This window comes from Ictidomys tridecemlineatus, unplaced genomic scaffold, assembly GCF_052094955.1.
Source record: "Ictidomys tridecemlineatus isolate mIctTri1 unplaced genomic scaffold, mIctTri1.hap1 Scaffold_89, whole genome shotgun sequence".
NCBI lineage: Eukaryota > Metazoa > Chordata > Mammalia > Rodentia > Sciuridae > Ictidomys > Ictidomys tridecemlineatus.
In genome coordinates this window covers 728,157-755,695 of record NW_027526129.1, presented here as the reverse complement: position 1 = coordinate 755,695, position 27,539 = coordinate 728,157, and positions in this window count along the sequence as shown.

The window sequence follows — 27,539 nt, the reverse complement described above, 5'->3', positions numbered from 1 at the left end:
CTGCTGAGGACAGTGTAGAAGGTAATAGTTTACACATATATTTTTAATAAATTCAATAAAATTCTTCATTTCAAGGGAAACTAATAAACCAGGCTGTGGTAGAAGCAACTGTCAAGTTCAACTTGTTAATCTGTCTTTGATTCAGTAATAACAAAAAGTCTTCTTAGGTAAATGGCTACACTTTGAATAATGCTGCAATATTCATTAACTCTGGCACCTCTACAGTATAGTCACTCAGAGCCTGAAAGACTCATGGGTACAAAGAAATAGATACCCCAAGCTTTAAGTCTTCTTCAAGAAAAATTTCCTTTTTTCCCAAGCTTTGGATATCCTGACATCAATGTATGGATTCATATATTCGTGGCAAAGCTGTACTCTGATGATCCAATTACTTTTCTCCTTTAAAATTACAAAAATTTCTGTAGAAAATGCTTACTTTACCAGAACACCCCAATTCTGTTGTCATTCATTGAATGAATTCAAATTGTCTTTGAAAAACATTTTTTTCTTTAAAGTTCTCATTAAGCAAAATCATCCTTTGATATTTGGGTAAAAAAATCAGTGAAAATTACTTTGAAAATTTGAATACTTCTCAAGAAAAGATAAAATAACTTTCTCTAAATTATTATAAACTGATCTTATTACAGAAAAGTCAGTAATGTAATGGAAAATAATTTGGTTTTTATTGCTTTTTTTTTTGGTTCTGTTTTTAGAAAAACAATGTTAGGCCTCTCACTAGACCACAGATATGTATGGCTTGTTGTATAAGAAAATAAATTTTTAAAAAACTTTAATGTTTTATGTGAGTATGTATGCTCTTAAAATATATGTTTTCAGATTTTTCAATTGGAAACAATTCAGAGTAATGACAACCAATATAAATGTATATCCCTCCCATAGAGCTTTTTCTTCCAAATGAGTAGTTTGTGAAAAGTAAATATGGAGAGTGAACTGAGTGAGACATCTTCTCTTAGAAAGAAATCAAGGAAGGGATGGAGAGTGAGAGATAAGAAGGAAATAACATAAGAATGAGGAAGGAGGAAAGAAAAGAAGAGAGAAAGGAAGGAAAACATTTGAATAATGGTTTTTCTCATCTGGGAATGAAGACAGGTTAAAACACCTTCTTTCTGAGGGAGACAGTTTTTCTCACCAGTACCTCTTTCCATTGTAGTACATCTTCTCATTCTCTCACCCTCATCATATTGAATATTTAGCAGATATACATTTTTATTATGAACCAATCTGTGCTTGAAGATAATTTCTTTAGCTACTATATAGTTCGTCTTAGCCATGACCAGGTAGTTTAAGAACTGTAAAAAAAAAAAAAAAAGAAATGTTGATACCAATCATGCAGAATTTTCTCTTTCCCATTCTAGGAACCAAAACGAGAACCTCTTTTCTGTTAACCTTGGCTGAGAAATGTAAAAAAGGTCCTGACTGGCCCTGGTCATGTCCAACTCTACTAAATATAGTTGTGAGCATAATGGAACTTAATCTGGACAGAAATGACTCACAGACCCTGTTATCTGTTTATGGTAGGTTAGTGTTAGTAAGTACCATAGCTAATAAATGCAAGATCTATTTGGGAAGGGTTAAGTTATAAAAAAAATAAGAATATAGAACTCTCAGTATCACCAAATGCCTAGAATTTATCTAGTCCATAAAACTATGTTTCTCAGTAATATCACCAACAATTTATCTGCCCCTTAATGTGTATAAACACACCTCTTTACTTGGACTATCTACATTTATTTCAACCAGAGATTAGTTGGGTAAGAAGAAGAAAGTATGAAAATGGTAAAAATTAAAATTGTGAAAATGGATTTTCTTGATTTTTTGGAGGAAAACACCAGCAACACTTCACAGAAAAAATATACAAAAAAAAAAAGAAAGAAAAGAAAGGAAAACAAGGTTGTTTGAAATTATTTATTCTCAGTAACAATTTTATTCTTGAGGGCCAGGCCTAGGCCGGGCATGTATGAGGCTAGGAAAACCACCAAGCCTTCTTTGATTGTTTTAATTAACAGACTTCATTTTAAGGAGATTTGTAAATTTACAAGAAAATAAAGCACATAGTACCATGATCCCATATGCTTTCCCTTATTCAGAGTTTCTACTATTTTTTCTTCATGTATTACTGAGAAACATTTTATGTAAGCACAAAATCAAAATGTTTTGCCAATAGTTATGGTATTAAATAATTATCGATATCAATAAATAGTTTAATTATTTATTAAAACACTAATTTTAGAGTTTTTTAAGCATTGACAAAGAATAATGTCAATTACCATGATGGCATCTTGCATAGTGGATTCACCATGCCAGAAGTCCCTTTTTTTTTAGCTCTTTAACATCTCCTACTCCCTCTGATTTCTTGGCAATGTTTAACATTTTTAATGTTTTGACTTTTTCAGAATGTCATAAATTTGGAATTTTACAAATAAGACATTTCAGAGAATATATTATTTCTGGCAGTATATGTTTATGATGCCTCCATATTTTTTTCATTTTTGATAGTAAATTTGATATTTTTTAAATTTTTGAATAACCCTCTACTGTATAGATATATCACAGTTTTACATTAATAACAGGTAAATAGCTACTGAATTATCCCTTAGCTGTTTCCTGTTCTTGGCAATCATGAATGAAGAAGATGTGGACATTTGTATGTGGGTTCTGTGTGGACATAACTTTCAATTCCATTGAATTAACACTGAGAAATAAAATTAGTGGGCCATATTAAATGTACATCAAACTTTCTTCCAGAGTGGCTATCCAATTTTGTTATCCCAACAGCAATGTATGAGAGTTCTTCTTGTTCCCCATCTTTGCCAGCTCTTCATATTGTTAGATTGGAAATTGTGTAAATTTTTATAGGTGTGTTTAATTTGTAATTCCTTAATCACATATAATATTCAGCATCTTTTTCTATGCTTTCCAAATATATACTTTGTTTTCTTTTTTTGGAGGAACATTTATTTCTTTCATTCAAATTTAAAACAATTTTATTAGGATAATACTAAAATACAATAAACTATACATATATAAGTCATTATTTGTCATGTTGGATATACCTTTTTTCCAGTGTGACAGTGACCACAATCAAGTTTTTAAAATTGAAGTTTATGCAGATTGTTCTTGGTACCCTATTGTAATTTCTACCTCTTGCTTCCTCTTCCCACTAGGGGAAAAAAACCCAAACCAAACCAAAACAAAACAACAAAAACACTGACTTTGTATTGTGATAGATGATACAGTAGATTGGAAATCACACAAATTAATTTTCAGAGTCTTAGTCTGCCTAGATATTGACCTTTGAACAATCAGTCATCCCTCAAACTTACAGTACTCATCTGTAATATAAGAGATCTTCCAATCAGGACTCAAGAAAGTGTAAAGATAAGGACAAAGTAAATAATGAATCAAGAATACTGCCTGACCCAGAGAAGGCTTTTGATTTCTGGTATTCAGTGTTACCATCCATGCTTTGGTTTGGTGATTCAGAGTACATGTGAGAGACTATAGTCTCTTTCTTTTTATTTTATTTTATTTGTTTTTTTAGATATGCATGATGATAGATTATATTTTGACATATTATAAATACATGAAGTACAACTCATTCTATTTAGAATTCCATTTTTGTGGTTCTACATGATGCAGTTACTCTGGTCATGAGTTCAAATACAAAGATAAGGAAGTTCTTTCCAATTCCATAGTTCATTTTTGTCACCTCTACCTATAATTGTATAGACTTCAGGGTTTTCAAGTTTTTTTCTGATTGGTGTTATTGAGGTTGAATTCTCATAAAAGTGCCTATCAGAAAATAATTTTAGTGACATTTACAATGTTGTGGTATAATTACCACAATTACCTTGTTTTAAGCATTTTAACCACTGAAAATATACCATGTAATCTGTTAATCAACCACTCACTTACATACCTTTCAAGCCCTGGAAACCAACTCTCTTTAACTCTATGATTTCCAATTTTGAATATTTTATATAGATGTAGTTATAGCACAGGTGAAATTTTATGTTTGATTTTGTTTACTTTTCTAAATATTTTTGAGATTTGTCTACATGGTCACCTGTATCAGTACTTCATTTTTATGGCAGAGTAATATTGAAACATATATATATATATATATATATATATATATATATATATATATATATAATCAGTATATCTATATGTATATCAATATACACATATAGATATATGTATATAATTATATCAGCATATCTATATGTATATCAATATACACATATAGATATATGTATATATTTATATCAGTATATCTATATGTACATGTGCTTACTCAGACATGGATAATATAAATACATAGACTCATTTGTTTATCATTCTTGATGGAAAATTTAGATTTTCATATATTTCCTAGTGGACATGGTGATGTCATTGATATTCATGTTCAAGTGTTTGAATATCTGTTTTCAGTTCATTTCAAAATATAGCTAGATAGGTCATGGGGAAATTCTATGTTTAAAATTTTAGCAATCATCATTTATTCCTATACCTACTATACCATTTTATATATCTAGCAAAAGTGTGGGTGACTTCCAATTGTTTCACATGGTGACCAACACTTCTATTTTTAACATAATGAATGTTCATAAAGTTCTTTCATGTTATTTGTTGGATTTCTGTTGTTCATGTTGTAGTAGTTTTGGTATAGGGAAGTTAACCTTAAGGTGGTCCACCAATGAGATACATATCCTGTCAATTTTTTTCACAAAGTCTCACTAAGTTACCCAAAGTTTCCACAGACTTGCAGTACTCCTGCAGATTCCTGAGTAGTTTTGATATGAGCATGCACATATTAATAGACAAAAAAGAAAAGCATCAATATTTCTCTAATAGAATTTCATTGAAAGAAATATCAGGAACTGTGATGCAGGAAGACAAAAAAAATCCACTTTTTATCAGAGGATGTATTTTTGTCCAACTGTGAAAATCAGTAGCCTTAGTTTACTCCTTGTTGTCTCTTTCTCAGAAATGTCATATTAATTAAATAAAAGAAGTACCCTTTGCATCCTATTCTAATGAGATTCCCTTCTACACAGAAAATCCTAATTAAGCTTCTCTACAAATCTTCACCATAATTGTCTTATAGCTGTGAGCAAAACAAAATACAAAAGAGTTCAATGTAGTTAAGCTTCCTATTTCCTGTTTCTTTATCTTACTTTGCCATGAGCCTGAAAGAGATCAATGTATCAGATGCTGAACACTTCTTCACTAGTTTTTCACAAGATTTTTGAGCAATCTATTATTGCAATGATATAATATAGTTTGTGAAATTTTTTCAAGTGGGAAGTGTATTTGAAAAAAATGTGTTTCTATTGTAACAAAGTCTTTGGTCTTTGTCTTTGGGCCAGAGATATTCACAGGGACATTTACATTTCAAAGACTAATTGGGCTCCATTTTAATGGTTCAAAAGGTTGGGGGAGGGAAGGGGGGTAAAAGAAGCTCTTTCTTTCTCAGGTGCTGATCCTTGAGAAAAAAAAAAGTATTTTTGTGGTGTTAATTTACCCAGAACAGTGAAAAAGTTCTGTTGTGATGGGAACTTCGGTAGATATTGAATCTCTGAGTACCTCTCCCTATACACTGGGTTAAAAGTAGTAAAACATTCTGAAAATGGATTTTAGGCCAATTGATTGAGTAGAGTGAAAAGTTTTCTCTCTGAACCTGGCTGCAGCCAAATAAATCTACTCTCTGATACTCTTCTGGTGTCTGACCTTGTCTCATTCTACTACACTGGCTTCTTTTACTTAGAAAATGCCTTTAAGTTTTATTTTGGTCATTGAGCCATTTAATAGGCTACTCTTTTCTTGTTGAGTGAATTTTTTTAAATACATATACTTCTCCATTAATTTGTTAAAGAATTTTTAGCATATTTGCTATATTTTCATATATTCCATATATTAATGCTATATTTAGCATTAATTTGCTATATTTCCTTCAATTTAAAATGTTATTGAATAAATCTGCTGTGAATATTTGCATATGTGAAATTGGCTTTCCCCCTGCTTTGAATATAACCCTTGACACTCTGCCACTGAGACTTTTTAAAAAGAAAGAAAGGGGACATTTCTCTCTCTCTCTCTCTCTCTCTCTCTCTCTCTCTCTCTCTCTCTCTCTCTCTCTCCTGTTCCATAACTAGGAACTAGATTGCCTTTTCCCACCCATGCCATCCATGAATCAGACAGCGTTGAGAACACATGCACCAGAGGAACCAAAAAATTCTGACTTCAAAGATGGTCCCAGGAGACCTAAGGAATAGATATCTCCCAAATTAACAAGTGAACAGTTACTCTACAGAAAGTACCTGTCAGGCAGTCTTTGAATAGCTTATTTTGGAAATATTCTTTGTTCTGCCAGGAATGATGGCTCATGCCTGTAATTCCAGTGCTTCCAAAAGATGAGGCAGGAGGATTGATTTCAAAGCCAGCCTCAGCAAAAGCAAGGTGCTAAACAATTCAGTGAGGTTCTCTATCTCAATAAAAATTTAAAATAAAACTGGGAATGTTGTTCAGTGGTTTAATGCCTCTGAGTTCAATCCCTACTTCACACACACACACACACACAAAAAAAAAATTATATTTCCTCAGATGAGCAGAATCAAAGCCTCTGGAACTTGTGTCCCCTGTGATCCTCTTTTCTAGAAGAGCAATAATATACCTGCTTTGCCTTTTTCTCAAAACCATGTCCTCCTTATTAAATTGTCATCTAAGAGAAGGATAAAGGTTTGGTAGCATATACATCATTTCTGTAGGCATCAGTTTACAAATAATGACGATAAAATGTGGAAGTGTGATCACTGTATAATATGGTAACTATATTAAGGATAAAAACTACAGTACTTCTTTCCCAGAAGACTGTATTGGCATCAAAGCAACAATCAAAAAGAATTCCTGTGCTCCACAACCAATCAGTACTTGTTACTATTGGATTTTGTGTGAGTGTGTGCCATTTATTAGTGGCTAGAGAAATCTACTATTAATTTTGAATTCATTTCCCATTTGACAGGTGCTATTTAGCGTCTTTCCAGATGTTTTCATGCTTTTTCTAGAGCTTATTTGTGAAGGGTCTTTTCATGTCTTCTTCTCTTTTATATTTGTCATTCACTGTAACTCTTGTGGCACAGCATCCCACCATTTCAACTAATTGAACATGATCATTGAGGAATTATTATTGTGTATTTTGATTATTTCATTATTTAGAAGATGTACATGTGCAACTTTTCTACAAATTACCTGAACCAGTTCTCAATTTTCAGTTGTTTATTACATCATAATTTTAAATCCAAAATTACCACACAAAAGGAACAATATTATGAGTCAGTAGAATTTAAGATATATATAATATTTCAGCATTTCCCACAGTACATCTTTTGATATTTTCAGTGACATAAAATACAGACATCTATTTATAAATGCAAATTTAATATTTTTTCTAATTAAAATAATACTACAAATCCATAATTTTATGGCATGCATGAATTATTTATATATTATTAATATATATAATTTTTTATATATTTCTCTATCATTTGAATTTTACATTTTGATCTCTTATGAAACATAAACCCAGAAAATGAAGAAACTCTTGGTACATAAGGCAATATACCCTTGAAAGAGTGAGAAGCATAGACTGAGGCTTAATTGAATCCATAGCAAGCAGTCCTCCTACTTCTTTGAATACATTGCAATGTGGCACACACCTGTAATCTCAGCTACTTGGGAGATTGAGGCAGGAGAATCAAAAGTCTGAGCCCATTCTCTAACAACCTAGAAAAGCCTAAGCAACTTACAGAGACCCGTATAAAGAAATAAAGAAAGAAAGAAAGAAAGAAAGAAAGAAAGAAAGAAAGAAAGAAAGAAAGAAAGAAAGAAAGAAAAGAAGAATTGGGGGTGTTGCTCAATGCTTATTCACCACTGGGTGTAATTTGTGGGCAAAAGACAAAAGATTTGAACCCAATCCACTGAAATGCTTTAAAATTTTCAGAAAGTATACAAATTATATGTTGAAATTTTTAGAAGCATGACAGATAAAATTCTATTTAGTTTAGAGAAGTTTTTCACAGTTGTTTATAAAGTTACTAGAAGATCTTTAATATATATTTTATATATTCATTTTATGGGGTACATTATGATAATTCAGTACATATATAAAGTAGTAGTAATTATAGTAATAAGTATTTTTGTCTCTTTAAATGTTAATTATCTTTATGTGTTGCAAATTTATTTATTTATTTGTTTGTTTATTTATTTATTGGTGCTGGGGTTAGAACTCAGTTTTACTTAGCCACTGAGTCACAGACTCCAGCCCTCTTTGTTATTGTACTTAGAGACAGGGTTACTGAGGCTGATTTTGAACTCAACATCTTCCTGCTTCAGTCTGTGAATTCAGTGGGATTACAGGCATATTCCACCAGACACGTGAAAATTATATTTTTAAACATATTTTAGGTTATTCTCAACAATAGTTACCCAACTGTGCCATAGAAGTATCAGGAGTGATTCTTCCATTTTGGTCTTTGTGCTGTGATAGTAGGAGCAAATGTGACTCCATTTGTTTTATGACTTCATCCTGTTAAACAACCATGCCAAGTAGAAGAGTCATGACTGGGGCAAGATGTTCTTTTCCATTTACTATAGAAACCTTTAAGAACACAAAACTACCTAATGGGGTATTGTTTCTGTAACTAGGGTAACGGGGCTCTGTTTATGTAACTGGGGTGACTGGGATAACTGTGATTGGTTAGGCTTCCCTCTGATTGACTGCATCCTCTGGCTTCTGTAACCTGGCTTGCATGCAATGGCTAGACCCCCTGAACATCCTTTTTAAGGTTTTCAGTCTTATAAGGAGTGTCATTGCAATTCTTTGGGGCTGATCTAGGAAACAGCTTTATGTTCTGGTCAGCCATCACTGGTGTGCTTCAATAAAGACTTGATTCAATTATACATGAGTGGTCTGGAAGTCAGTTAATGAAACCCTGGAATGAAGCTTTAACTATAAACAAATATACTTTATGTACAACCAGAGATATGAAAAATTAAGTTCTAGGTCTGTAATATGAGCTGTAATAATTTCTGCTGCCATATATAACAATTTAGACTAAATAAAATTAAAAGATAACATAAAGAGCTTAACAAACATTGTTGAGCAGAAAGCTAAGCTGGGGTCCATGATGACCTTTTTGGAACTGCTATGAGAGAAGAGATGTCTCTAGAGAAGGGTCCAAGTAGTTTGTGAAGAAAAGGAAGAACACAACTCAGGTTGGCAGGTTGGCATATGTAATGAAAAATAACTTCATCACTAGCCAAGCAAAGGCATAGAAGATGTTTATTTAGGCAGAGAAATACATACTCAATGGAAAATAGGGCTGCCTTGAGACTGAGAAACAGACCTGATGTGGGCTGGGGGTCCAATATTTATAGGAGGGGTTGTAAGGGACAGACGAAACGTCGGAGGAAGAGACCACAAGAGACTGGCTTCATGTAATAAGCAGACGGGGATTTTTATTTAGGATTCAATTCAGCACGCTGAGACTCTAGGCCAGCTCAAGAAATGAGAGCTGCCCAGAGCCCAGAGCAGGGGTTGAACAATGCTTAAGTTCACATTTTTGGGAGGACGAGGGGGGTTGCGGGGCGAGGGAGGGGTGCTTTGCATACATCACAGTCTCCTTTAACAAATCACCTTACACCACGGGAAAATCAAACAATAATTTTTAGACTTGATTAGTACATTCTTTGGCGGGAACAGGGCTGGCTGGAGTGATAGGTCTTTCCTAAGGAGGGGGTTACATTTAAACTGATTGGTTCGGACCCTGAATATCTATGTGACAAGCTGCACAAGGTCTTGAATGCTTTCTGTGCACAGGACCCCAGGCCATAATTCAACTAAATGGCCAGTAGGGCCTTGTCCTAACTGCCTCAGGAATTTAACCCATGTTCTGCAGTTTAGAAGCAGGTTTACAATGCCTGGTCCTTTACATTTTAACTCAGGCTTTGCAGCTTAGAAACTTTACCCTTTCAGGCTATATCAGCAGCTGGACTGGAGGTAGATTCAAGGTGGAGCTTCAAAATTCAGGCCAGTTTTTCTTCAATGTGATTGTCCTTCAAGAATGGCCAAGGCTTGCAACTACATTTTCTACATCTCAATGGCTTAATTCTACATTTTAATGACCTGAGGGTGTTTTCTTTAAAAATGTGTATTTCTCTCTTTTTATACTAAATCCCTATATCTGAACCTTGAGCTGCCCTGTCAACATCTTAAGTTAGCATGGTGTCTTCTCACACCCAGACAGCTGCAAGTTAAGCCAGAGGGAAGCCCCATACATTGAAACCCTTAAAATTAGGGCCAGAAAGAACTTCTATTAACCCTAAATTGCTGAAACTGTTCTTCCCCTTTCCCTTCACCACCAATAAGGGGAATAAAGTGAGCTCAAGTTCACCTGCCCTGGGAAGTACAGCAACCTCTGCTCAGCTTCTGTGACACAGATAAGGATAGTTGTTTCTAGTTCACTTGTCTCAGACAGAGGCAACAAAGGATCACCTCTTGCTGCAAATAAAGAAAGGAGGGTTCAATATACTCCTGGACACTGAAATTAACGTGAGGGACACAACACAGGAGGGAAGACTAGGGAGAGTCCCTGGGATCCAGATTGCTGAGTGGAGATCCCAAAAGCAGTCAGAGGGAAGCTACCTCCATATCCAGCAGCATAGAGACCAGTAGAAAATTGCCTGAAGCTATTCAGAAACAAGACACTTGACACCAGCCACAAGAGTTGCACACCCTGAATTATGATTCTAACTGGAAAATGACAGAGAATTTTTTGGATAACTGAGGGGGCTTTGTATGCGGGAATCAACACACGCCATTCACAACCTGAGGTAGTAGAAACTGGAGTCCAATTAAACTACTGGAGACCCTTCACTGCCCTAAAAAAATCCACAGAATTTCTGTGCCCATAGACAAGTACTAGGACATTTATTACTATGAAAATGATCCAATAGAGAGGAATAGTTACACACTGACAGAAATCACAGGTCCATCCTAGAACCTACATCCAAAATTACTCTACACAATACAAACACTGCACCATCTGGGCAGTCAGCAGAAGGCCCTTGATTGGAAAAAGCAGAAGCTATTAGAATAATCAAGAAAACTAGAAAATTGGTCTCTCTCACCCAGCAAGTCAGAAGAAACCTATGTCCCAAGGTTGAAGAATATTGACTAAATATCCAAACTCCAATAAAATCTAAAGAGTCAAGAAAAATTTTTTTAATCTAAATATGTTATAATATAAACAACTCTAACATCAACTTTGATCATTCAAATTACTCATTCCCTGGAATAATAATTGTAAAACCAGTTGCTAAATTTGTATCTTCAATCAATTTTATTTTATTTTATCTAATAGTTTAAAGCATTAACTGGAATCAATCTCCTTGCCTTTGTTTTCCTAGTTTTAGTTTTTACTTACTTATGTTACCTCCTACTCACCCTCTGGCACTATCTTATACAAACTTAAATAACACCCATTCATCTTTTTGACTTTTTTTACCTTTGTGAAAATTGCTCTTTTACAGCTTCTTCTTCTCTCTCTCCCTCTCTCTTCTTTTCTTTGTTTCTTTTTTTTCTTTCCTATTTGTCCAATCTTATTTCTTTCTCCTTTATCTCTCATTTAATGATATAGTAAGTTAACTAAACTTAACAACAGATTTTTTGACCTGTTCTAGAATTTTATTATTAGTATATGTTTGAATTTGAGCAACAACAAATATAACAACTGTAAAAACTTTTGTTCTGATAAGATTGAATGGAACAAGGTCTGGCTCACAAATTATTATAGCAGATAGAGTTAATGACAATGTTTTTAGTGAGGCCTGTTTTGGGATAAGCATATGTCACACAATGAATTAAAATATTATTATTTGAATATTCACCCAATACAGGGCTCTTAAGAAGGTCACAAAGTAGTTATTCACTTAAAAGAAAAAGACTGGACCATGGTGATAGATGGGTAGATATAAAAACTGTATTAAAAATAAAAAAAAAATAAAAAACAAACTATCTCAAAAAATCCAAAATTGTATTTTTGTAGTTTCCTGTTGACCTTAATGTTAGGACCATGTAATATCAAAAGATGCACTAAGGGATCTACTGCAATTTTGGAGAATGCTTTCTTACATCCATTGTGGAGTAAAACTGTCCAATTCCCCCTTGGAAGCTGAATCAGTCACACCTTAACTTCCTTCTTTGCCAATTGACTCAGAGACATGAGGAGCCCAAAGTAGCCAGGAGGAAGTGATAACTTTCAGTTTAATGAAATCATTGCTTTACTTCCAGGCAGAAACATTCATTTTTCTGGAACTAAGACCTCCAGGGCTTTAGAGCATTAGGTTGCTAGAACAGAAAGCAAAAACTTTCCTACTGTGTTACCAGGAGTAATGATTAGGAATACCATTCCTGTCTCCACACCTTGATTTCTAGACACGTAAATTCCAGCAATAGAAGAGACAGGACCATATAGTGGATGCTGATTCAGAGACCATAAAAAGCCTTCTGTAGAAACTTGCCCCAGCCCTGCAATGTACTGCCACCTAGCTGGTGCTGTAACTGCATCTTCAACAATCTACTAAATTGTTCTCTCAAGCCACCTGCTTCTTGGTGGTGGGGAATTTGGTAAGACCAGTGAATTTTTTAATCATGAGTTCACTACCTCATTTTTTTGGTCATGAAGTTAGTTCTTTGGTCTAAAGCAATGTTGTTTGGAATATCATGACAATGGATAAGGCATTCTATACATCCACAGATGGTGGTTTTGGCTGAAACACAATGTGCAGGGAAGACAAATCCATACCCAGAATAACCATTTGTTCCAAAAAAGACAAATTGCTGCCCCTTTCATCATGGGAGTGTTCCAATAGTCAGCCTGCCAAAAAGTTGCTGTCAGTTTTCCTTGGTGAATGATGTCATATCAAGGGCTTAGTGTTGGTCTCTAATGCTGGAAAATTGAGCACTCAGAAGTGGCAGTATCCAAATCAGCCTTGGTGAGTAGAATTCCATGCTACTGTGCCCATGCATAACCACCATCATTGACACATGACTACTTTTTTCATGAACCCATTCAGCAATGACAGGGGTGGCTGGGAAAAGAGGTGGACTACTATCCATAAATTTGGTTATCCCATCTACCAGATTATTAAAATCCTTCTCTGCTGAGGTCAAATTTTGGTGGGAATTTTCACGAAACACAAGTATCTTCACATCCTTTGCCCATTCAGAGTAGTCTATAAACATACCTCTTCCCCAAGTGTCCTTTTTGCCAATTCTCCAATTATGTTCTTCTCAGTTCCCTGATCAGCTAGACAACGCATAACCATGACCGAAGGATAGGTGTATAGTCACACATCTGACCAATTTTCTTTCACAGAAATGCACAACCAGATGCACTGCTTGAAGTTTTGCCCCTTGTGAATATTTTACTTTAACACTGTCCTTCATGGTCATTCCAGAAAGGGCCAAAAGGGCCTTATCTGTCCACTTCCAGGTGGTACCTGTTTAATATGTAGAACCATCTTTGAATCAAGCCCTAATATTCTCTTTCTCTGTTAACTGATAATAAGGTACACTCCATTAAGTCATAGGTTCATACTGAGAAACAGAAGGTACTGCAGCAAGAGTAGGAGCCATGGGCAATTTGACCACATCTTTATGCAATCCTCTTGTTCCTTTAAATCCCACCCATTCCTGATCATGTATATACCACCTCCACTCAATGATAGAGTGATAATGCACATGCACAACTAAATGGCTTTGAGGGTCAGATAACACCCAGTTTATAATGGGCAGCTCAGGTTGAATAGTGTCCTGGTGGCCCATGGACAAGCATTCAGTTTACACTAAGGTCTAGTAGCAGGCCAAGGGCTATTTTTCTAAGAAAGAGAATTTGTCTACAGATTATGGCAGGGCCTTGCTCCAAAAACTCAATGGCCCTATCTGTAATTCACCAATTACAACCTGGCAAAGGCTCCAGACAGTGTCTCTATCTGCCACTGACACTTTAAAAAAATTGACTCTGCTGGATCATATCACCTGAATGTCAGAGCAGCCTGCACAGCAGCCTGGACCTGTGGCAGTGCCTTCTCCTGTTTTAAACACCACTCAAAAGAAGAAGCTTTCCTAGTCACTACATAGATCACCTGAAGTAACACACCCAAGGGAGTGATGTGCTGTCTCCAAAGTTCAAATAGACCCATCAGGCATTGAGTTTCTCTCTAATTTTTAGGAAGAGAGAGAAGCAACAACTAATTCTTTACTCTAGAAGAAATATCTCAGAAGGCCCCACAACAGTGGACTGCTAGAAATTTTACTGAAGTTGAAAGGCCCTTGAATTTTTATGGTATTTATTTCTCATCCTCTGATACACAAATGCTTCACTGGCAAGTTCTAAGTGCTTGCTATCTTCTACTCAGTTGGTCCAACAAACATAATGTCATTGATATAATTTTTCTCTTGTGGAAGAGAAAAATGAGCAAAGTCTCTTTGAGCTAATACGTGACACAATGCTACAGTGTTGACATACCTCTGAGAAGAGACAGTGAAAGTATATTGCTGGCCTTGCCAGTTTAAAGCAAATTTATTCTTTTGGTTGTTTTATACTAGGATGGAGGGGGGAAAAAGCCAAATCAATAGCCACATACCAGGTGCCAGGAAATGTATTAATGTACTCAAACAAGTAAACTACATCTTGTACAGCAGCTGCAATTAAAGTCACAACCTGATTAAGCTTACAATTATCAACTGTCATTCTCCAAGACCCATCTGTCTTCTGCACAATCCAGATAGGAGAGTTAAATGGGAATTTTGTAGAAATCAATATTTCTTCATCTTTAAAGTTTTTGATTGTGGCATTAATCTTTGCAATTGCTCCAGGGATGTGGCATTGCTTTAGATTCAATATTTTCCAAGTTATAGACAACATAACATACTTCCATTTATTCATTTCAACCATAATAACCCTCACTCAATAGGTCAGAGAACGAGGATGGGAGTTTTGACAAGTGTTAAGTATATCTGTCTTGATTATACATTCCTGGACTCAGAAAACAACCACAGGATAAGTTTAGGAACCCACTTAAAAAACTATAAGTCAGACCTTGCATAAAACTCCATTGATCTCCTGACTTCCATACATCTGGAGGGCAAGAATGACATTCTTGTTCTCCTGGAATCAAGGTCAATTAAGAACCTATGGCTAGTGGCCACTGAAAAATCTGATCAATGCCTTTTCCCCAATGTAGTTACTCTGCTAAAAGGCTCTAGGTTCTTTTGGGGAAAGATGGGAGAAGGATTAACAGAAAGATTTTTGATAGTATACAAGTGTCCTTCTTTAATGGGACATCATCTCCCTTTCATTTTAGGGGTTCAGGATTTGTAAATTGACTTAAATCTGGAAAGTAATTGAAGAATTATTATTCTCTGTTATTATGATCTGGAGAAGATATTTGTACATTTGCTCTGATTTTTTTTCTTTTTACATAAGTCAAGTAAGAATTTAGTGGATTTCCCATCTATTTCGCTTTTATAAACACCATGAATAATTAGCCAATGCCAGGAGTCAGCAGAAGTCAGAACATTGTGTTCATTTCTTCCCCTTTACTTTTCATTATGTTAACTACAAGCATCCTGTTTTTGGTAATTACGGGGAGCCACTTGGCCTTTTCATCCTCTTGATATCATGCCCATCACATTGAAATTTTCTAATTGACTGACTATAGCTCTTACAGTAAGATCTTGCCTGCAAAAAAAAGAGTAACCATAGAGATCTTCAAGGATCCTCATGCTTCCCTCACAAATTTGTTTCTTATAGTTTTGGTGAAGCACACATCTTCTTAACCCCCAGAGTGTGGAGGAGAAGGTCACATATGACAGATCCACTCCCACATTTTAATCTCTCTGAGCCTCTGAATTCTGGTCAATCAGTACAAAATGTTTGCTATCTACACTTTGGTTAAACTCTTTTCTTCAGAGATCTAAACTCTGCTCTCTCTTGTCCTGAGCCATTATACAATCCCTCTTAAGCTAGGTAGCCCCAGGGCAAAACAGTCTCTAAACTTTGAGTTGATTATATCACTCTTTCATTTAACAAAAGAGATAACCCCTTTTCTGTCTATCATAAAGTATATAGGCTGACATGCCCATAAGAAAAGTCTGGTTTATAAAAGAAAATAACAAAGTTCTCTGATGTAACATTTACTTGGCATGGTAACCTTCAGATCTATTTTGAAAATCCCAGGGTGAACATTTTTTTTTTGAAGAAGCATGAACAAGCATGTAGAAGTGTACTTGTAGAAAGAAAAAGAATGAGCTGATATAAGAAAACTGAAAGAGTAATCAAGCGACACCTATCCAGGCTCTTGACTCTCTGCGTGGCATCCTTCCTGCATGGCATGGGGCATGACCACTTCTAGAAAGAGTGTGCTAAAATCTTTTGTCAGTTGATGTAACTCAGAGAATTTCTCTATGGCCAGCTTTTACCCATATGGGAGTGGAAAGCAGGAGTGATATTTTGTTGTGGTTGTTATTGTTGTTGTTCTTGTTTTGTGTTGCTTTTATGACTATGTTTAACAGATGAAGCCTAGTATACATTACTCACCTCTGAAAAAAGAAATTCTTTTCTACAGCCTGCCCTTGTGGAGAAGAAGAGCAGGAGGAGGAAGGACTAAAGACATCAAAAAGACTGCTTCTGAGGTCCTTTAGAAGTTCTTCAGTTCAAAGCACTGAAGCCAAGGCACCATAATTTAGAAAATCATGTTCAGGGCCCCAGTAATAGACTGCAGAGGAGGTTTGTCAGTAAACCTGGTGAGTTTATATACATGTTTTCTGGTTTTCTCTTTGAGAGAGCTTTGGGTAGAAGCAATGAGAATACCTTGTACCCAGCCAGACTTAAGTTTCTAAGTAACACTTTCTAGTAGACGTGCTGCATTCTAGAAACAAGGCAGAGAGAATAAAAGTTGAGCCTAGGACATGTAGACATGAAAAAACAGGAAAATTAAAAAGGGGTTGGATGTGTTAAAATTATATGGGAGACAAATGAAAGAACTCTCAATGACCAAACATTATTAGCTGTATTAACAAAATAAATCATGATTGCATTTGATTATAGCCCAATTAATGAAATATCTTTTCATCTACAATAATATAAACTTATTATTGGATAATTAAGTCTTCCTCATATAAAATAATTATAATTAATAAACAAAGAAGAAATAAGAGAAATAGTCTTCATCAGAACATTATAATCAGGAATAAGCTATTAAAAACCAAACTTGGTCTGAAAACTTCAAGGAGAAATTGAATACTTGTGCAGCCTCAAAATACCCTCCCCAAAATATTCTAGTTGTTGTGATGGTATGACATCAGGTACATGGATACCCACCCTGTAAAAAGTGAGTCATAATATAAATTCTCCTTACTGTAGGCTGGAACTAGAGATGTTTTCCAGAAAACAGAGAACAGGAGAGGAAAGAGGCAATTTGGGAGAAACCTAGTTGAGGTTAACATCACTAAAAGTCCAACAAGGTGTTGGGCTTAGCTGAAAATTAAACTGATGTAAGACAGAAATTAAAAAAAATAGTGAAGTTACATTTGCATATAGAGAAGTCCTACACAGAAAGAAGCTTCTGAGTACAACAGGGCAAGCCTGGAAAAATTCTGTAATTTCTTCTACTCTTTGTTACTTGCTTATGGCTCAAATTTTGGAAGTCATCCAGCTGAGCAGTGTACACCAATAGTTTTCTGAAACATCTAACAATAGGATCACAATAGTACTGGTCACTCTTTATGTTTCCAAGGAATGTGGAGGAAACATCATCTTTTGACCCTTCACTGGACCTTCACAACTGTCTGATAGTACCCTTCTGACACTAGCATGTCAAAGTTCCACCCTTAGTGCATGCTGAGTCCACCATTATCTGAATGTTTGACATATAAAAATCTGAGTTTGATGCAGCAGGTGCAATCCCTAGTTATTTCACTTTTCCTACTCCAATTTGTTCCCATGCCTCAGGCTATTGGCTTCCTTATCTTACAAATGGCCCTCAACCATATGCTCAGAAAGGAGGGTTTGACTAGGAGTTCCCACCGCTCCGCGACTGGTGAATAATCCCTTTTTATTCTACAGAACCCATTGGTTCAATGATTGGCATCTTGCTCAGTTCAAAAATAAATTCAGCTTTTGATTCTTTCTTTTGAAAATATAAAAATTCTAAATTAAAATAATATTTTAATTGCCAAAAGTTTTTGTTAATTATTCAAATAGAAAGTTACTTCAATGAGTAATAAAGCTAGAGTAGCTAAAGCCAATGAATAAGCCCACTCTAGACTATACAATGTGAATAGATGACAACCCACTACAGCTTCTGGGGTAGAAAGGAAAACTTGAAATTCATGGTTATGAGTGTGTTCCTTGAAAGAAGAATTTTTTGCCTTTATCCCATGCAGTAATTTTGTTGAAAAAAAACATCCAAGTAGATTTCACTTACCTAAAAGGGCCTAGGATTTTCCAATTCCATATATACATATATATATTTTTTTCTTTTTTCTTTTTTACTAAAGTCCAATAGTATACATTGGACATTGAAAGAATTCTTCATGTAATGGCGAGCGTGCTGGATGTGAGAGTGCCAGAGAATGGGAGAAAGCAGATTCTAAAATATCATAAAGTTTTTAAAATGTGGTGATTGGAGATCTTCAAGGCATCTTTAAAGAGGTATTCTGGAGAACTTGTTACCAGGACTGAAAGAAGATGGATTATGCATTGTGAAAAAACAACAGAGATGCTTGCAGAACAGCTACAAGCTTTACAGCTCCACACTTTCCAGGGTCATTTATGACCAAACGTGTTAAATGGAATATGTCTCTCTTGTTCTGACAAAAATGATAATTGGACTCATCTGGAAAATGGAGACACAGATTGTTCCTCGCCCTAGTGGAACAATAATGTGAACCTGGAAAATTATGAGGAGACTGTATCACTGAGTACAGAAAGTACTGTTAGGAAATAGTTGTTAATGGGCAATAAAATGCATAGCAAGGATACAGGGTTACTTGAAATTACTCTTAAACTTCTTCAAGTTACTGCCAAAACGCTTTAAAGAAGAAGATGTATTACAGGGTGTCTCTCTCTCTCTCTCTCTCTCTCTATATATATATATATATATATATATATATATATGTATATATATATATAATGTATTATATATTATAATATATTATATATTATAATTATCATATATTATAATATATATTGTATAATGTAAATTAGTATATATAAATATATATTATTTATTATTATTATCTTTAGCACTTAGAGAATGCAAATTAAAACTACACTAAGAATCCAATCCACTTCAATTAGAAGAGTAATTATCAATAAATAAAATCAATAAATATCAATAAAATCAATAAAAAGTGAAGGAAATTTTAAAAAATGATCATTGGCTGGGCATGGTGGTACAAACCAGTAATTCCAGTGGTTCTGCGGGCTCAGGCAGAAGTATTATGTGTTCAATGTCAACCTCAGCAACTTAGAAAAGACCTAAGCAACTCAGTGAAACCATGTCTGTAATATGATATAAAAAGGACTGGAGATATGGCTCAGTGGCTAAGTGTCCCTAGATTTCATCACCAAAAGAAAAAAAAAAGATGTCCACTGAAACTTCAAGAAAGAACATGCTAGCTTCTCCAAGCAGAAGCATACTTAGGCCTGTTAAGGTTAAGGGAAGGAAATGTGTATACAACAAATAAAATTGTGAATAATTTTATTTTATTTAGTAGTTTCTATTAGCTCTCTCTCTCCATATATATATAATAATATATAATATATATTATTAATATTATTATCTTTAGCCATTAGAGAATGCAAATTAAAACTACACTAATTATCAAATACACTTCAATTAGAACAGTAATTATCAAGTATACAAATAAAAAAGGGCTGGGGTGTGGCTCAGCAGTAGAGCACCTGCCTAGCACTGGGTTTTATCCTCAGCAACATATAAAAAATAAGTAAATAAAATAAAGATATTGTGTCAACCACAATTAAAAACTAAATAAAATTTTTAAAAAAGAATACAAATAAAAAGAAAAAATCAATGTCGGTGAGGATGTGAAGAAAAAATAAAAATCATACATTGCTGGTGGGACTGCAAATTGGTGAAATCCCTATGGAAAGTCAGATGGACATTCTTCAAACAATTTGGAATGGAAGCCTAATTTGACCCACTTATCTCACTCTTCAACATAAATCCAGTGGACTTAAAATCAACATACTGTTAGTTATACAGCCACATTAATATTTATAGTAGTTCAATTCACAATATATATGCTATGGAATCAACCTAGGTTCTCTCAACAGATAAATAAATAAAGAAAATATGGTATGTGATAGACAATAAAATATTACTAAGTTGTAAAAAAGAATGACTTTGCCAGTAAATGTATGGATCTGGAGACTATAATGCTAAGAGAAATAAGCCAATTCCCCAAAGCAAAGTTTGAATATTCTCTCTGATATGCCAATTCTAACAGACAAGAAAAAGGGAGGAGAAGAATAGAAGTTTATTGGATAAGACAAAGGGCAATGAAAGGAATAGATGAGTAGACAGGAATATGACACAGGTAAATGAATCAGAAATTACATTTCTATGTTCATGTGTGAACATAGCACAGTGAATCACCACATCTAATACAATCAGAAAAATTGATGTTAATTAAGATAAGTTATACTGAATGAATATATAATATGCCAAAATACCTGTAATATGTTGTGCATATCTAAAAATTTTAAAAAGCTCTTAATAAAATAGGAATAGAAATAAACTAAGTATATAATGTTTGAATAATTGCCAGAAAATATTGTCACTGCCAAGGCAGATGAGTAAATAACCTGCAGCAGATATCCTGTAGAAATGCACTAGTAACAGTAGAAATAGTGGTTCACATCTATAATTCTAGAGGCTCAGGAGACTGAAGAAAAAAGGACTTTATATTTGACACCAGAATCAGCAATGTTTCTAGGCTTTAAGCAACAGTAAGACTGTCTAAAAAATAAAAACTAATAAAAATTAAAATATCTTTTTAAAGTTCTGGGATGTGGCTTGGTGGTTAAGTGCCCCAGGATACAATCTCTAGTACATACACACACACACACACACACACACACACACACACACACACACACACATCCCTTGCACATAAACCTTGAGATAAAAAAGTCAAATGATCTAATTAGGAAAAGTACTTGAAGAATGAAGATTTATGAATTTTTTTCTTTTTCTGCTTATTTATTTATTTATTCATTTTTTTGGTATTAGAGAATAAACCCAGACATGTTAAATCAGTAATACACATCTCCAGCACTATCTCTATATATATTTTTTTAATTTGACAGAGGGACTCACTAAGTTGGCAAGGGTCTCAGTAAATAGATTAGGTCCTTGCTAATTATCTGATGTTTACTTTGATATTTGCTGTCCTCCTTCCTATGTCTCCTCAGTCATTGGAATTATAGGCTTGAACTACCATGTCCAGGTTATATTTATTATTGCCTATTATTATAATTATTATTTAAATTTCACAGAAATAAAGTCAAAAGAAGCAAATTTACTTATTTTATTTACAAATTGTTTCTGGTTTCTCATACAAAACCTGGTTAATTGCTTGATTGATTGATTGATTGTAGTTTTGTGTGGACAGAATGCTTTTTTGTGGTTTATTTTTATGTGATTATAAAGACTGTGCCCAGTTCCTCACACATGATAGGCAAGTGGTCTGCCACTGAGCTACAGCCCCAGCACCACAAACCCCATAGAACATCTTAATGGCCACTCTCTGTGCAGTATCTTTATATTTACATTTCATTACAGTAGGAAACTTCTTTTCCCACTTTTCCAGAGGGTTTCATACTCTTCTATTTTCAAGACTTGCCTCTATATCTGTATAGAAATAAAGAAAGAAAATGGAATATGTGGAACCTTTATACTTAATTTGTTCTACTTTGATTATGTAGGGCCAATAAACCCCTGCATTCAAATATGGAAAAATAAAAGTAGGAAGCCTTTTCCTGAAGCCTGCTCACCTTGGGAAACTCTGCCACATGGGCAGACAGGCATCTTTTAGTAGTTCCTATTCTCACCAGAACGAGGTGACCTCCTGTTGTCTAAGTCAGTCCCATCACCACTGATATACAAAATGAGGAATCTGGCATGGAGGACAACAAAAACAAAAAACAAATTGAAAAAAGTAAAAAAAAAAATAACTAGAGAGTGAAGGTAAGAATGCAAGATATATAAAATGAGGGAGTGAAGACAATACTAAGAAAGAGGGGCATCCAGACTTCCAATGAATTGAAGTTGGTTGAATTTGGATGATAATGTTGGGATATATCAATTTGTTGATTAATGTGTCTAACAAATTTTAAGTGTGTGAGTTTTGACTATACAGGTGAGGAAAAAAATTTTGAAACTACTATTTATGATATTTGTGTATCTTATTTAGATTACAAGATGGCTTTTTTGTTTAGCTAGAGGCACTGAATGGACTTAGTATGTTGGGGCTAATCATCTTGCCTTTCTTGAACTGTGATGCAGTGTCAAGAGTATAGGAGGAACAACTAAAGTGATCTTCCTACTATATCACTGAATGCAATATAATCACTCAGCACAGAATTATTCACCTGTAATCACCTAAATGTGTTTGTGTGTGGGGAAATTCTCTCATTTAGTAGAATAGCTCTGTGTCATATGCCCACTCAGCATTCTGAATTTCATTCAGATATGGCAGTCACTACCTGGAGCAAAAAATCACAATACATTCACAGATTAATCAGGATTCAGAAGCTGCCTGATGGTTCTGTAACTGCCACTCAGGACACTCAGCAAGGCTTCAGTCATGTTTTCCAGCAGGTTCATTCACTGCTTTCACAGCTATCACTTACTGTCGTGAACTTCTATAATCTCAGAAACATGGAAACTGAGGGAGGAGGATCACAAGTTAAAGCCAGCCTCAAAAATTTAGCAAAGCTCTGAGAAACTCAGTGAATCCCTGTGTCTAAATAAAATATATAATAAAATATATTGGAAATGTGGTTCAGTTTTTAAGCACAACTGGGTTTTGTTTCAATAATCTCCCCACAAAAAGTCAAATTTGAAAATATAGAATATGTAAGCTGCAAGAAATTCTGATTTGTGAGGTTTCAGTTGTGGTTCAGTAGTAGAGTGTTTGACTGGTATGTATAAAGCATTGATTTCATTCTCAGCATCACATAAAAATGAATAAGATAAAATAATTTGTTCAGCTACAACTAAAGATACTTTTTGAAAGTCTGGTTTTATATTGTGTGTGTGTGTGTGTGTGTGTGTGTGTGAGAGAGAGAGAGAGAGAGAGAGAGAGAGAGAGAGAGAGAGAGAGAGAGAGAGAGAGATTTCTTTTGCAATTTGTGGTGTTATAAGTCCAATTTCTTAAGTGTGAGTGTGTGAAAATAGTCTAGTGTCAAAGTAGTGTCAAGGCCATACTACCTCTAAAGGCTCTAAGAGAGCATCATTCTTTGTAGCTTTGCAAACATGATGGCTTTAGGTTTTCTATAGTTTGGGGCCACAAAAGCTAAAAAAAAAGAGCACTGACACTCTATCTTTTAGTCACAGGCAACAACATTCTCAATAGGACCCATAAAGCTCAATAATAATGCCAAGGCTTAATATATGAGACTACATAAAATTAAAAAGCTTCTTCACAGGAAAGCAAACAATTAGGAATGTGACGATAGAACTCACAGCATTGGTAAAAAAATATTTGCTAGCTAATCTTTTGCCTCTATATCTAGAGAATTTAAAGACCCAATAAACTTTACACAAAACATTAAGTAACCCATTAAAAATGAGCAAATTAACTAAACTAACACTTCTCATAAGAATAAAGACAAATGGTTAGGGGCTGGAATTGTGGCTCAGTGGTAGAGTGCACACCTAGCATAGGTGAGGCACTGGGTTTCATTATTAGCAGCACATAATAAATAAATAAAGATATTTGTAAATAAGTAAACAAACAAAAAGTTCAAAATTATCATCATCGAACTGAGTTTAAAACCTATTCTGAGTACACAAAATCTGACTACTTCAATAACTTAAGAAAATTGTGAAAAAAAGCACAAAATATAAAAGAATCTTTTCAAAATATGCAGATGTCACAGTGATCTTAGGGGTCCATGGAAGAAAATGAGCCACTGAAAATTTTTATTCTTATACAGGGGAAAAACAAGGGGAGATTCCATGAAACATTTTATGTAAAAATGGTCAGAAGTAGTACTACAAAGGTACAAGAAGGCAGCTCCACCAGTTTAGCAACACTCACTCCCAGAGCTGTACTTTTCTATCCAAAAAAAAGGCAAGTGCACTTGCATTGCAATAGGTGCAATATCAGTACAGTAAATTTTTACTCAGGTCTTAAAAGTGTGTGCCTGGCTCATTTCTAGAGTGGCCCTTGACACAACATTATTAGCAATAAGGACAATTCAAATAAAATCTGTAGTATGATTTCATCTTATACCAATCAGAATGGCAGTCATAAATAATAAATGTAATGATAAATACTAAAGAGGATGTGGAGAAAAAGAGACGCTTCTGCATTTTTAGAGATACTGTAAATTTGAACAACCACTATGAAATCATTACGGAGGTTCCTCAAGAAGACTAGTCATGGAGTGATTATATGACTCAGCTATACTTCTCATCAGTATTTATTCTAAAAATGTTATTTTACTATACATATCCATGTTTAAGATACATACATATCAGCACAATTCACAATACTCAGACTATGGAATCAGCCTTTATGTCCATCTATGGATGAAAACAAATAAGAAAAAATGTGCTATATATATATACACTATGAAATTTTATTTAACCATAAAGAAAAAAGAAATTATGACATTTTCAGGAAAATCAATGGTACTAGAGACCATCATGTTAAGCAAAGTAAGGGTCATTTGTTTTCTTTCATATATGGAAGCTAGGGAGCAAAAAAAATAATGAAATAAAAGGTGAGAGTGAATTGCCAAAAAATCAAAAGGATATCAGTGAAGAAAAAGGACCAAGGAGTGGGATGTGGGGGGTGCTAGGAAGTCAAATTGAAAAAATTCATTTGTGTGTAAGTGTGAATATTTTACTACAAATCTCAATATTATGTACAACTATAATACATTAATAAAATATAGACAAAATAAAGTACTGAAATAATGATTATGAAATATTCTTCAATAAGTTATTTCTTCCAAACAAAGATTTAGTTAAGTCAGATCTTTTCACAGAATAAGTGAGATGATTTCTTAAGACTGCAGACTGAAAAAGATGGCAAATCTGCCACAAATGTGAGATGAGATACGATGTTAGAGGACATTACCTTTGATATCCTGAACAGAGAAAATTCAGAAATCACCAAACCCAAAATCAATTTTAGGTAGAGTAAAGAGGCACATTCAGAGAGTTTATGCAATTTACTATACCCCTGTTATCATCTCCCAGAATTGTAGAACCATGCATCAACCTCACTAATTTATTACTTCCATGTTATAATTTTATTTTCACCAACAATTCTTCTGAGCCACTTACTTTACCCTCACATTTGTGCAAATATATATATTTTTCTTTCTTTGTGCATGTGCTGGTATTCTTACCACATTTCTATGATTTGTTCTGAAAATTTTTGTAATATCATTTCCCTTAAATTGACTTTTGTCACTTGAAGTCAGTGTCTAAATGCTCCGTTTCACGTGGTTGAAAATGATGAGAAAATTGCAAGGCCCACCTGATTTGATTAATTATCCATTAAAAATTAAAACGAATCTCAGTGCTACTAGAGGACTTATTTTTCACTCACCTTCTCATATATGGTGTTTTAGAGATTCTCAAATATATAGATTTGTGGTGCTGAATCATCTGAATAACACTCCAGGTTGAAAAGTTGTATGTCTGATTTGATTAAATGTTCTATAATGGTCCTGAATATTGTAATGTTCCTCCCTGCAAAGAGCTTGGAAATGTGGATATTATATAGAATGCTTAGAATCATCATTTTCATCACAATTCACAAGACTAATTTTTAAAGACTTATTCTCATTTTGAAAACAAAGGAAATTTACCAGCCCTATGCAGTTTAGGAAATAATTCCCTATTAGAAAAATGTAGCCATTAATTAAATTGGTTTTTAAAAGATATTGAGCAGTAATACATTAGTGCATTAGAAAAAAAAAGAGTGAGGTGAACTAAACTTCAACTACAAGAGTTGACTGATTATTTTAAAGAAGGTACAAAACAAAACAGAATATAACCGGAAACCCAATAGTGTTAAAGAAGTAGACAATTTTAAATACGATGTGTATTGGTCAATTGGAAACTCATCTGGATTAATTAACTACTACTTTGGTAACTTAGGCTCCTGCTCTCTACTAAATGGAAGAGATACATGTGTCCTATCTTATAGTATTCATGGGGAAAAACACAGAAATTTCTACACAGTCTTTAGTTTACTCAAATATTCACTTTAATAGGTGTTTGAGTCAAACCTACATGACAGAGTTGTATGAACAATATAAGGTATTTTTTCTTTTTTGGTTTTTATTTTTTTAAATTAAATATTTATAGGCCACAGCTAAAACCAATTACAAATCAGGCTTAGAGGAGCCAGGCTGTGATTGAAAAAAAAAAGAGAAAACTTCTAAATCACAGGATACATGACACATATACAATTGAACATGCAAAGCCTTATATTCATCATAAATTGGCAATGTTTTTAATGTGGCTCCTCTAAATTTGGAATCAAAAAGCGAGATATATTGACACATATTTTTTTTTACTCTTTCCTTCTCATCTTGAAGGCAAAGCATCTACTATTTCTGCTGAATGAAAGTTCACCTCTTTCTAAACCAACAAACTTTAGGGTCACATTATGAGAAAGAGTAGTAGGAACAAACAAGTTGGGGGTCAAGCATATGTAAAAAAGCCCAAGAACCCCAAAATAATAGGGAGATCCAGAAAATAACATAAATATCTTCTGCAAATTTCTGGGACTATTTTATATTTCTTGGAGTCCATAGGGTCTCATGTAATCACATGTTTGTAAGGGATCCAGGGAGAAAGGTGGAAGTGATTAGTTTCTAAGACAGGCTTTATGAGAATAGTGGTGAAGATGTGTGGGGAAAAATACATTTGGAAAAAAGTTATCACAAAGAACATGCTATGAAGGGAGTGAACATTTTCTGTTAGACATTTGGTTTTACCCTACTTTCCACTTAATTATCAGGTACCTGAGTCTTCTTAACCCATCATCTCATTGTTGACTTTATATCTGGTGGTAATATGAGCCCCAATAATTTGAATTGAATAATATATAAAGGAACCTTTATGTTGAGATCTTTATTCCAGGCCTGGTGTCATGAAGCAGTGGATAACTGCAG